Here is a 12899-nt window from a genome sequence, read left to right on the forward strand (position 1 = left end):
AGAACCTGCTGTATAGCACAGGGAATGCTATTCAATAGTCTGCAATGGTCTATATAGCAAAAAAAAATCTGAAAAAGAATGGATGGGTGCCTATGTATAACTGAATCACTTTACCATACAGCAGAAATTATCACAACATTGTAAATCAACTATATGTCAGTAAAACTTTAAAAAATAAATTTAAAAAATCAAATAAAACAGGAAGGAAGGAAGGAAAGAAGAAAAAGCAGTCTGGGGAGTTCCCGTCGTGGTGCAGTGGTTAACGAATCTGACTAGGAACCATGAGGTTGCGGGTTCGGTCCCTGCCCTTGCTCAGTGGGTTAAGGATCCGGCGTTGCCGTGAGCTGTGGTGTAGGTTGCAGACACAGCTCGGATCCCGCGTTGCTGTGGTTCTGGCATAGGCCGGTGGCTACAGCTCCGATTTGACCCCTAGCCTGGGAATCTCCATATGCCGCGGGAGCGGCCCAAGAAATAGCAAAAAGACAAAAAAAAAAAAAAGCAGTCTGGCCATATGGTTCTATCTTCCTTGGGCACAGCTCACCACTGCTCCTCCTCTTGGCTCCTGGCTTTTGCCCTAATTCTTTTGACTCTCCTTCCCAGTCTCCCTGATCCACCATATGCGTGTGTGTCCCTCTGAGCTTAGTCCTAAGCATCCTTAATGAACACAATTACTCACCCTCAGGTGACTCTCAGATTTCCCTCTCTAACCCAGACCTCTCTTCTAAGATCTAAATTCATTTCCAATGATAGCCATCTTGGCAAATCCCCCTGAATGTTTCATGGCAACTGCAACTCAAAAACAGTAACGCTGAATTGATTTGATTCTCCCTGTTGGTCCTCCACTTTTCCCTCACTAACTTCTACTGAGTACTTGGTGATCCCTTATACACATTCTTTCACTCAATCCCCACGATCTGGCCTACGGAGTAGGTACTGATCTTATCCTCAATTCAGAGATGTGGGAATTGAAGCACCTTTCAGAGCCTTTTAGGTCTTTTTAGAGCTGCACCTGAGGCATATGGAAGTTCCCAGGCTAGGGGAAGAACTGGAGCTGTAGCTGCCCACTTACACCACAGCCACAGCAATACCAGATCCAAGCTACACCTGCAACCAACATCACAGCTCACGGCAACGCAGGGTCCTTAACCCACCAATGGAGGCCAGGGATCGAGCCTGCATCCTCATAGATACTAGTTGGGTTCTGAGCAATGACAGGAACTCCTGGAAGTCGCCGTTGATGCTTCTCCTTTCTTACCACCTACATCTAAGTTATCACCCCATCCTAACCATACCTCATATTTTCTCCATCTATCAACTTTTCTACTCGTTACCACATCTCAAGCCATCAACTCTTACTCCTTCTATTCAATTCAGACAATAACCGCAGTGTCTTGAAAAAGCAATCTGATTCTGATTCATTCATTCAACAGTCTATAAAGCATCTGTTATGTGCCTTGTAGTGGTCTAGGTGTTGAAATTCAGCAGTGAATAAAACACTGTCCCTTCACAGAGCCTCAAGTTAAGAAGCAAAAAAGATACAAGACAAATAAATACATAAATTCATGTAATGAAAGAGCTGGGAAAGAAAATGAACTAGGATGAAGTAGGCAGAGAGGGTAGGGGTGGTATAAAAAAAATGCTATTTGAGAAGCTAATCTGATAAATTCACACCCTGAGTTAATTCCATTCAATGGTTTTCCTTTTCTCTTAGGATAAAACCTAAAATCATTAATGTGAATCTAAGTTGACCATATGGCCAGGCTTCCCCAGATTGTTTCCAGTTTAACACCAATTGCCCTTCATTTTAAAAATATTTCAGCTTTGAAAGATAAGTATATGGTCCTCATACCTAAGGGCCCTCTGTGTCAGAGCTTCAACCCAACCATGGCTTTGGTTCATTCATCTCCTCACTTGTTCACTATCCTGATTTCCATTCTTCCAAGTCAGGTTCATTCCAAGGGTAAAGCTTCCAGAATTCCCTTGAATGCTTTCTTTTTCCACTTTGTTGTACTCTTGTTCACCCTCTAAGTCCCAGCTTTTCAGCTTGAGTCTTTTCTTTTTCATAAGAAACCTGCCCTTTCTTCTTCACCTGTGGTACTCTGAGATTTTTCTTTGGAACATTTACCCCATCAATAATTAAATATTGAGAGTTTCCATCATGGCTCAGTGGAAACGAATCTGACTAGTATCCATGAGGATACATGTTCAATCCCTGGCCTTGCTCAGTGGGTTAAGGATCCGGCCTTGTGGTGAGCTGTGGGTTGAAGACGAGGCTTGGATCCTGTGTTGCTGTGGTGTAGGCTGGCAGCTGTAGCTCAGATTCAGGCCCTAGACTGGGAACCTCCATATGTGGTGGGTGCGGCCCTAAGAAGCAAAATAATAATAATAATAATTAAATACTAATAGTATTGGTTGAGACATGTCTGTCTTCTCCACCAGACTGCAAGCTTCACAGAGGCATGGAATGATTCTTTCTTGTTCATTTTTTGGCCTCTAGTACCGGACCAACACCCAGCAGGTAGCACTGTGCTAAAGAGTATGCGTCAGGAGTTCCCGTCATGGCGCAGTGGTTAACGAATCCGACTAGGAACCACGAGGTTTCGGGTTCAATCCCTGGCCTTGCTCAGTGGGTTAAAGATCTGGTGTTGCCGTGAGCTGTGGTGTAGGTTTCAGACGCGGCTGGGATCCTGAGTTGCTGTGGCTGTGGTGTAGGACGGTAGCTACAGCTCCGATTGGACCCCTAGCCTGGGAAGCTCCACATGCCGCAAGAGTGGCTCAAGAAAAGACGAAAAGTCAAAAAAAAAAAAAGAGTATGCGTCAAAAGAATAACTGAGGCCCTGAAGTTCCCGTTGTGGCTCGGCGACTCCACTAGTATCCATAAGTTCGATCCCTCACCTCACTCAGTGAGTGGGTTAAGGCATTGCCATGAGCTGCAGTGTAGGCTGCAGATGCAGCTTGGATGTGGTGTTGCTGTAGCTGTGGTGTAGGCCAGCAGCTGTAGCTCTGATTCAACCCCTAGCCTGGGAACTTCCACATACCATGGGTGCAGCCCTAAAAAAGACAAAAAAAAAAAAAAAAAGAACAAAAAAATCACTAGTGGAAGGGCAAAAGAGTAGACGTACCCAACAGACTGAAGAGTTAAGTGGATCAAAATATTTGATAGAGCCTCTTGCCTAAATGATAGAAAATAGTGGAGGCCTGTTTCCTTTCTAGCTTGGGCAAGTGAAGGCCAGATGCTGTCATGGACAGAGACAGGAGACGCAATATAAAGACCACATTGGAGAAAGGGATGTGCTACATTTTAAACACCCTGAACTTGAGATACCTGTGAGATGTCTAGATAGAGATGATTATTTATAGTGAAAGGTACCTGTTCTCTCTTTTTTTTTTCCTTTTTATGGCCACATCTGTGGCATATGGAAGTTCCCAGGCTAGGTGTTGAAATCAGAGCTGCAGCTGTGGCCTATGCCACAGTCATGGCAACACCAGTTCCTTAACTCACTGAGCAAGACCAGGAATTGAACTTGCATCCTCACAGACACTATATCAGGTTCTTAACCCACTGAGCTACAAAGGGAATGCTTGTATCTGTTTTCTAACAATGATATTTTTAATAGAACCTGTGCCATCTCAGGTCCAAGAAAGCTTTAACCAGAGTAATGAAAAAGCAAGAAATTCCCATCTGCCTGGCAGAAGGATGATTTTTTTAAAAAAAATCCTAGCCTTTATTTTACTTCTCCAGCATCAATTTTGGAGAAGCCAGTATCAGCTCACAGAGCCAAGAGTGCAGCAGGAGGCTGAAACCCCCAGCCCATAGGCATCTGACCCCAGTTCTGATTCCACAAATGGGTATGCTGATAAGAAGTATTTTGAAAAAAAAAAAAGTCTTAGAATACTTAACAAGATAATAGGAGAAAACATAATCTATGTAAAATATTACAATTTTTGGGTGTTATTTACATGATGATTTTTAAGATTTTTGCTCCATGCACTTATAGACAGTAAACACTGATATGCACGATAATTTGCAAAGAGAATGACATCAAGAGACTCTTCCACTCCAAAAGTAGAGCCCGGTAAAGTTGGTCCAATGGAAAACTTCTCAAATTTTAAAGTGATAGAGAAAATTCTGAAAGGCGTATGAGATGATGTCACAAGGAAGAAAATAAGTTCATTCACCATGTGCAAAAATGAGGGTTTTTTTGTTGTTGTTTTTGTTTTTGTCTTTTTGTCGTTGTAGTTGTTGTTGCTGTTGCTATTTCTTGGGCCGCTCCCTCGGCATATGGAGGTTCCCAGGCTAGTGGTTGAATCGGAGCTGTAGCCACCGGCCTACGCCAGAGCCACAGCAACGCGGGATCCGAGCCGCGTCTGCAACCTACACCACAGCTCACGGCAATGCCGGATCGTTAACCCACTGAGCAAGGGCAGGGACCGAACCCGCAACCTCATGGTTCCTAGTCGGATTCGTCAACCACTGCGCCACGACGGGAACTCCTAAAAAATGAGGGTTTTTTTGGAGCAATCCTTTTTATCATTCACCTCCCTGGGTTTCCTTGCAATATTTGACACTGTTGGCTACCTCTTCTTTCTCGAAATCTCTTTTGCTTTTGACTTCAGTGAAAAGCTCTCTAAGCTCTTATCTTTCTAGTTGTTTCATTTTGTCTTTTTTGGTTATCTCTTTATCTTAATATATAAACACAGATTTTTCACATGTGCCCTGTCTTTCAACAGCAAATCTCTCCTCTAACATTTCATTTACTCTCATAGGTTCATTTATCCCCTTGATGCAGATCACTCACAAATGGATAATGACCTTTCTCCCTCAACCCATACCATGCATCTAACAATCCCAAATCAATCTTCTACTGGGGTTTCCACCTTTTCTTCCAACTCTACGATGCATACATGAGTTGATCATCCTTCCATTTAAAGCTGCCTGCCTCTGCTCCTCCTTTGCATCCTCCACATTTCTGAGTATCACACAAAACAGATGCCTTCCTTTTCCCTGCTCTGGGCATCTAACAAGTTAAAGTATTTACCAGTTCTAATACTGTCTTCATCCTGAGCTTTCTCTTTGGTCCCACAGTCCCTACCAAAGCTATTTACCTCTCACTGGAACCACTGTGATCATCGCCCAAAGAGCTTGTTTGACCACAATCACAAGATGAACACTTAGTATCATGACCTGCATTATGACCATTTATTACTATTAATATGATCCCTACATTGTATTATGCCAATTCTGTGATCAAAATTCCATCAGTGGCACCCAAGTGTTTATCAAATTCCCAAATCCTTAAAACATCATTCAAGATTTCACATTCCTGGGAGTTCCTGTCGTGGCACAGTGGTTAACGAATCCGACTAGGAACCATGACGTTGTGAGTTTGGTCCCTGGCCTTGCTCAGTGGGTTAAGGATCCGGAGTTGCCGTGAGCTGTGGTGTAGGTCACAGACATGCTGGGATCCTGCATGGCTGTGGCTGTGGCTGTGGCTGTGGCTGGTGGCTACAGCTCCGATTTGACCCCTAGCCTGGGAACCTCCATATGCCACGGGAGCGGCCCCAGAAAAGACAGAAAGACCAAAAAGACCAAAAAAAAAAAAAAAGATTTCACATTCCTTTTTTTTCTTTTTTTCTTTTTTTTATAACTATACCATACCTATAACACAGGGATATTCCAGGGTCAGGGACTGAATCTGAGCCACAGCTGTGACCTAGGCCCCAGCTGCAGCAAAGCTGGATTTTTTTTAACACACTTTGAGGGGCTGGTGATTGAACTCACACCTCTGCAGCAACCCGAGTCACCACAGTTGGACTCTTTCCCATTGTGCCACAGAGGGAACTCCTCACATTCCTTGCACTTATGTGCCAGAATAAAGGAACAGGTCACGTTTTTAAAATTAAATACCTCCAGGTTACTCCTATATTTATGTTCCTTTGTTCATACTCTTCCCACTTTCTGGGCTTTCCAATTTCCTACATTCACGGATCCAAATTCCACCCAATATTTAAAGTCCAATCCAAATGTCACATCAATGAAAAAGACTTTCTTGACCACTACAACCAGAAAGAGCTTTGTCCTCCTTTGAACCAAAAAGCATTTTATCTAAATCCCTCTTTTGGTGTTTAACATACTTTCTCTTTCATTGCACTTATTTACACTCATGCCTTATTTACTCCAACTGTGTGTCTAGTACAGGCTGTCCAATCCATCTCTACAAAATGCAGTGCCCGGATTCAATAACTAACCATGTGCTTCCATTTAGAAAAGTAGTTCTCTTGTAATAGCAATTTTGTATTTTGGAAGAACAAAGTTTTACAGAGAGCTCAAAGTTTAATTTCTGCTCTACCTCTCACTAGCTATTTGTCTTTTAGAAGTCAGTCCCTTGAAGGCTCAATTTCTTTTGTAAAATACAGCTAATGCTCTCTGGCACACATATTTTTAATAAGATTAAGTCAGGCAATAACACACAGACTGCTACGTGCAGGTATCTAATACATGTTGCCTCTCTTCTTCTCCCCAGTCTAATGGTGGTAGGTATCTAAGTCTTGGATACCCACAACCACTGATTTTACCAAGCAACATTCACAGATGTTCTGTGAGAACAAGAACAGTAAGATTTAGGATTGAAGAAGGCAGCCGCTATGAGGTACCACCTCACACCAGTCAGAATGGCCATCATTAATAAGTCCACAAATAGCAAATGCTGGAAAGGGTGTGGGAATGTAAATTGGTACAACCACTATGGAAAACAGTGTGGTGGCACCTCAGAAAACTAAATATAGAACTACCATATGACCCAGCAATCCCACTCTTGGGCATATATCCAGACAAAACTTTCTTTGAAAAAGATACATGCACTTGTATGTTCACTGAAACACTATTCACAATAGCCAAGACATGGAAACAACCCAAATGTCCATTGACAAGATAAATGGGTTAAGAAGATGTGGTATATATACACGATGGAATACTACTCAGCCATAAAAAAGAACAAAATAATTCCATTTTCAGCAACTGGATGGAACTAGAGACTCTCATACTAAGTGAAGTAAGTCAGAAAGAGAAAGACAAATACCATATGATATCACATATCTGGAATATAATATATGGCACAAATAAACCTTTCACAGAAAAGAAACTTATAGACTTGGAGAACAGACTTGTGGTTGCCAAGGGGGAGGGGGAGGGAGTGGGATGGACTGGGAATCTGGGGTTAATAGGTGCAAACTATTGCATCTGGAATGGATAAGCAATGAGATCCTGCTATATAGCACTGGGAACTCTATCTAGTCACTTGTGATGGAGCATGATGGAGAGTAATGAGAGAAAAAGAATGTACATATGTATATGTGACTGGGTCATTTTGCTTTACAGTGGAAAATAGACAGAACACTGTAAATCAACTATAAGGGAAAAAAATTAAAATCTTAAAAAAAAAAAAAAAAGGCCAGCCAGGAAGACCCAAGCTATTTCCCAGCCAGTAGGGCAAAACTGAGCAAAACACAAAGGTTTTCCTAAAGAATTTGTCCCAATCTGGAAATGTCAACATAATATTAACATAAGAGGTAAGAAAATGGAAGAGAGTGAAACTAAATAACACTGACTAAATAAAAAGTATGTAAGGTGCTTTTACATCACCTCATTTAATTTTCATTTTACTGATGAAGAAACTGAGTGTCTGTGACATTAAGACACTTCTGTCATCCAGCTGGTAATAAAGCTGGGATGCAACTCAGGACATGTTGATTCCTATGCTCATGCCATGTTGTGTCATGGTGAGACACACACACACACACACACACACACACACACACAGCTTTTTATGAGAGAAACAGACTGAGATGGAGAATGAAACAAGGGAACTCTGATTCTCTGAAGAGTCTGTCTTTCTGCTGGGTTTTGACTGCGAGTAACTGAGAATCACCAAGGGAAAGAAAACTGCATTAATGACATAGCCAGCATATTCCAAAAACCATGCTGGACCGATAGAATGCTGCAGACTCATTCTTTTTTTTAAAAACTGCTTTTTCGTTGAATGAAATATTCCTTAAATTCTTCAAGGCTTTACAATTTCCAAAAAGTTCACATACATGATTTCATATAATCCCATAATAGCCCCTTTTTAAATCCTTCATTCCCATATTGACCCACACTTCTTCCCTCTCCCCACTGGTAACCACTAGTTTGTTCTCTGTATCTGTTAGTCTGCTTCTTTTTTTGTTTTATCTACTAGTTTATTGTATTTTTTGGATTCCACATGCAGATGCATTCTTAAGAAAGGAAAAATTCTATTTTCTTGAGAGTATTATTCCTTTCACTAGTAATTGAAAAGCAGTAAAAAGTTTTTTTACCTTCTAAAAGAACTTTTAAAGAATTATTATAAAATATTTCAGTAAATCAAAATGTCTCTTTTTTTTTAATGATTGCACCTGTGGCATATGGAAGTTCCCAGTCTAGGGGTCAAATCCCAGCTGCAGGAGTTCTTATCGTGGCTCAGTGGTTAACGAACCTGACTAGCATCCATGAGGACTTGGGTTCAATCCCTGGCCTTGCTCAGTGGGTTAAGGATCCCACGTTGCCATGAGCTGTGGTGTAGGTTGCAGAGGAGGCTCAGATCCCCTGTTACTGTGGCTGTGGTGTAGGCCAGCGACTACAGCTCTGATTTGACCCCTAGCCTGGGAACCTCCATATACCATGGCCCTAAAATGACACACACATACACACACACACACACACATACACACACACAAAATCCGAGCTGCAGCTGCCAGCCTATACCACAGCCACAGCAACACCAGATTCAAGATGCATCTGTGACCTACACTACAGCCTGTGGCAATGCTGGATGCTTAATCCACTGAGCAAGGCCACGGATCAAACGGGCATCCTCGGGGAGACTATGTTGAGATTTTAACCTGCTGGTCCACAATGGGAACGCACAATAAATCAAAATTTAAATAAATTGCCCTCAAAAATATTTCTCCTGAGCATCATTTTACCTGCTAGCCTCATACTGTACAGAAAAGAAAAGAGGGGAAAATAATTATGCCATCATGATTTTTTTTTTTTAGCTTTTTTAGGGCCGCACATGTGGCACATGGAGGTTCCCAGGCTAGGGGTTTAATTGAAGATACAGCTGCCAACCTACACCAGAGCCATAGCAAAGTCAGATTGGAGCCGTGTCTATGGCCCACACCATAGCTCACTGTAATGCTGGATCCTTAACCCACTAAGTGAGGTCAGGGATCGAACCTGAAATCTCATGGTTCCTAGTCAGATTCATTTCCTCTGTGCCACAACCGGAACTCCTGCCATCGTGATTTTAAATCTCCAAATCCTTGTAAGGTCAACAAATAGCAGGAGATCTTCATTATTGATAACCAATAACATAGGCATTCCATATTATCCATAGCTCATGGCCATGGAAATAACAGTGTTTTTACTTTTCAAGCAATAACAGAAATCAAATATGTCCTCGAAGAAAGTTATTTATATATTTATATTGCATGTGAGACAAAAATTAAAACTCTGCTTATGTGTCATATGATCACTTTAAATTTCTAAGTTGCAGTAATTTCTGAATAATTTGTCAATTCATATGACAGCCACACAAAAGTATTGATTTAAGCTTTCGGCAAACTCCCACCATGAAATCACATTAAAATTGGAGAAAAGAAACAATAAAATACTTGCTAGAACCAGACATTAAGACATTAAGGATGTTTCTTAACAAAAAGCCCTATGCCTTGAATGAAAATTTTGACATCAACTGACCTAAATGATCAATTTTCAACCTGTCCTTTTAAAAACACTTTCCACAAGATTTCTAGAAAACATGGTAGTACTATTACTACATAATTAATAGTTTTTCGAAGTTCCATCCTATCTGTGTATAATACTTTTAACACTCTTTATGTTCTAGTCATTTCTTCCATCACTGAAGGATATTGGTAAGACACATTAGAAAGATTTTCCTGTTTTCTCTTAAGCACTTGAACTATGGTTATGCCACATATCTGTTATGATACAGATGAAAGCATGGATTTCTAAAATGGGATAGATTAACTATTTGGATGCTGCTCCTTTGATTAATAGCAATATGATCTTAAGTAAATTATTGAACCACTAAGCCTCAGTTTTCTCTTCTTTTTATTAAGAGCTATAAGAACTGCCTTATGGGGTGGTTTTGAGGATTAAACAACAGGTGTGCTATACCTACTAGTACTTGCCTGGCAGTGCAGCAGATAGGGAATAACCTGTTCTGTTCCCCTTTTTGCGGCAGTCTAAGTTCTGATATTTTCATTCCTTTTTACCCCATGGATATTTAGTAATGATACAGAAACACTGACGTCATACTATACATCAAATTGTCATCGAGGTTTGGTCCCATGCCACTGGGCTTATATTCTATGGTTGTTTATTAGAGAAGACAATTTCACTTTTTTTTTCACTATATTTTAACCTGATATTCATATAAGATATTAGTATTTGAGTAAAACTACATTAAAATATTTACTATCCAAATTACCACAAAAGGGGCAAACATCAAACTCAAGTCCGCAATGAATTCATTTGAAGAATTCTGGCACATCTAAAATTTTATATGTTCAAAAAGTCTTCATACAGAAAAAATGTGAGGTTTATTTAACATTTACAATGATTTTTTAAATTGTAGTTTCTGGAAGAACTTTGTACAAGGATTTATTATTGTATTAAGTAGTGTCTTAAGGTATAATTTTTATGGTCTATTAAGCATAACTCTCAAGCACCTTAAACACAACTAAATGAGGTGGAATTACTATTAACTTGTATTTTCGATTACCAAGGGCCCAGGCAATTCCAACCAGCTATATCCGGAATAGTATTTTATGACAGCTCATGACTTTCTATGTTGAGCTTCCTTGACTTAAAATTTTTACGAGATTGAAAACTGGCCTCTGAGATGGTGACTAAAAGTTGGGTCATTAGTCCTCACCTTTTAAGAAATAACATCTCAGCAGGCTGCATTTGAACCACTTGAGCTCAAGGAGGTGTTAACAGAGTTGTTAATTAACCTAGGTCTGGAACCTATTGTAAAGAATTCCAGAAAGCTGGAACAATAGCAAGGTACTCCTTAATCCACAGCAGGGAAGAAATGACTTTTGCTTTAATAGTATAGCCAAAAAAAAAAAATCCATAATACTGATATTAGGTTAAAAAAAAAAAAGAATGGCAACTTGAAATACACTGTCGGAAATAGGGGCAAACTTACACTGCCTATGAAAAGACCAGCTGGAGTGGAAATGGATGGAGTTGGACTTTTAGAGTATTGGTCTTTTTGGAGCAATCACCATCTCTTCATGTGAATATGAATGGGAAATAAAAGAAACAGCAAAAAGACATCCCTTCTATACTCAAGCCTCTGATCAGATCAAGGCTTTGCTTAAGTTATCCAAGATTTCAAAAATCCACAAGGATAGAGATTTCATGGATTTCCTTGGTAAGCTTGTTCTAAAGCTTAATTATCCACTTACAGTTAAGAAGATCTCAAGGTGAAAATCATAGCTACTTAATTTCACAGTAAACCCAGATGGTCTATCTAACTAGAGAACTGACTAGCAACCAACAAACAATCAAATAAACCAATCAACCAACAAACAATCAAATAAACAAATGTCTCAATTTCTTGGGCTAAAGTTACTAAATCCTCCATAGTCATCTCCTTTCCACATGAATTAGTCTCAATGCCACTGACAGTTTCCCTTGAGAAACTGCTGAAAGTGTTTTAACTAACTTTTGTCCTTTTACATTTCTCTCTATATTTTTAAAAAACATGTCATCCTAAATTACATATAGGGTTGAACCAATACAAAGAGAGAACCCTTACTGCACTCTCAATGGCCTAATATTCCCTTCATTTTGTTGACATTGTTGAGATCAAACCACGTAATGACAGAAATAAACGATGATGACAAACATACGAAGTTTAGATGTTGTAGTAAAGATGTAAAAACTGATGTGACCCATGTGCTAAGATGGATTTTATGATCACCTTTAAACCAGAGAGTTTACAACATGCATCATTATTATCCTTATCAATTTTACTTCGACATACATTTTAAGCAGTTTTTTTATTAGGGCTTATAGTCAGTATTTCATATGTAGAACCAAAGGAAACTTTGATTTTTCTCCTTTTACTTCATTTTTTCAATAACAATCAACTATGATATGCATGAGTTTTTCCTAGAAATATGCTTATTTACAACGCTTATCATAGGTACCAGTACACGATGTTCTTGATTTTATTTATCAAGTGTTAATGGTTTTGTAGACACCCACATCTCCAATCTAAGGTCCTTACTGCTGAGGAGTCTCAGTCACCAGAAACTCTGAACCACAGGCAGGTGGAGCTAGACAGAGTGAAGCATCAGAAGGACTCCCTACATTAAAGGAAGACCTAGGCCCTGGTAAGGGGGGTGGCACCGAAGAAAGAGGAAATAATGAGAATAGCTGCACATCCTCAACATCTGGATGTCTGCGGGGGATAAAAGCCATGAGAAAAATGAGGTTTAATAAAGAAGACAGAGAGATAGAAAGGAGTCATGAGAAACCCTCTGATCCAGCACCTCTTAAGCAGAAAAGTTTCAAGGACAGACTTTGTGTGATATTATTTCCAGAGAAAGAATAATATCCCTTTGCCCTTCAAACATCGCTTCCCTCTATTATAACATAGACCTTCCTTGGAAGTGGTAATTGCTTTAATCCTGTTGAAGAAGCAGAGGCTTAAAATTGCACCTATTCAAGAGAATCAATACACTGATGAAAGTGTGTTTTTAGACATAGTTTAAAAGATAACTAGGAACTGGCATTATTTTGGAGGGAGTCTAGACTTTCTTGGGGAAGATAACAAAAAAGA

This window comes from Phacochoerus africanus, chromosome 6 (assembly GCF_016906955.1).
Source record: "Phacochoerus africanus isolate WHEZ1 chromosome 6, ROS_Pafr_v1, whole genome shotgun sequence".
Lineage (NCBI taxonomy): Eukaryota > Metazoa > Chordata > Mammalia > Artiodactyla > Suidae > Phacochoerus > Phacochoerus africanus.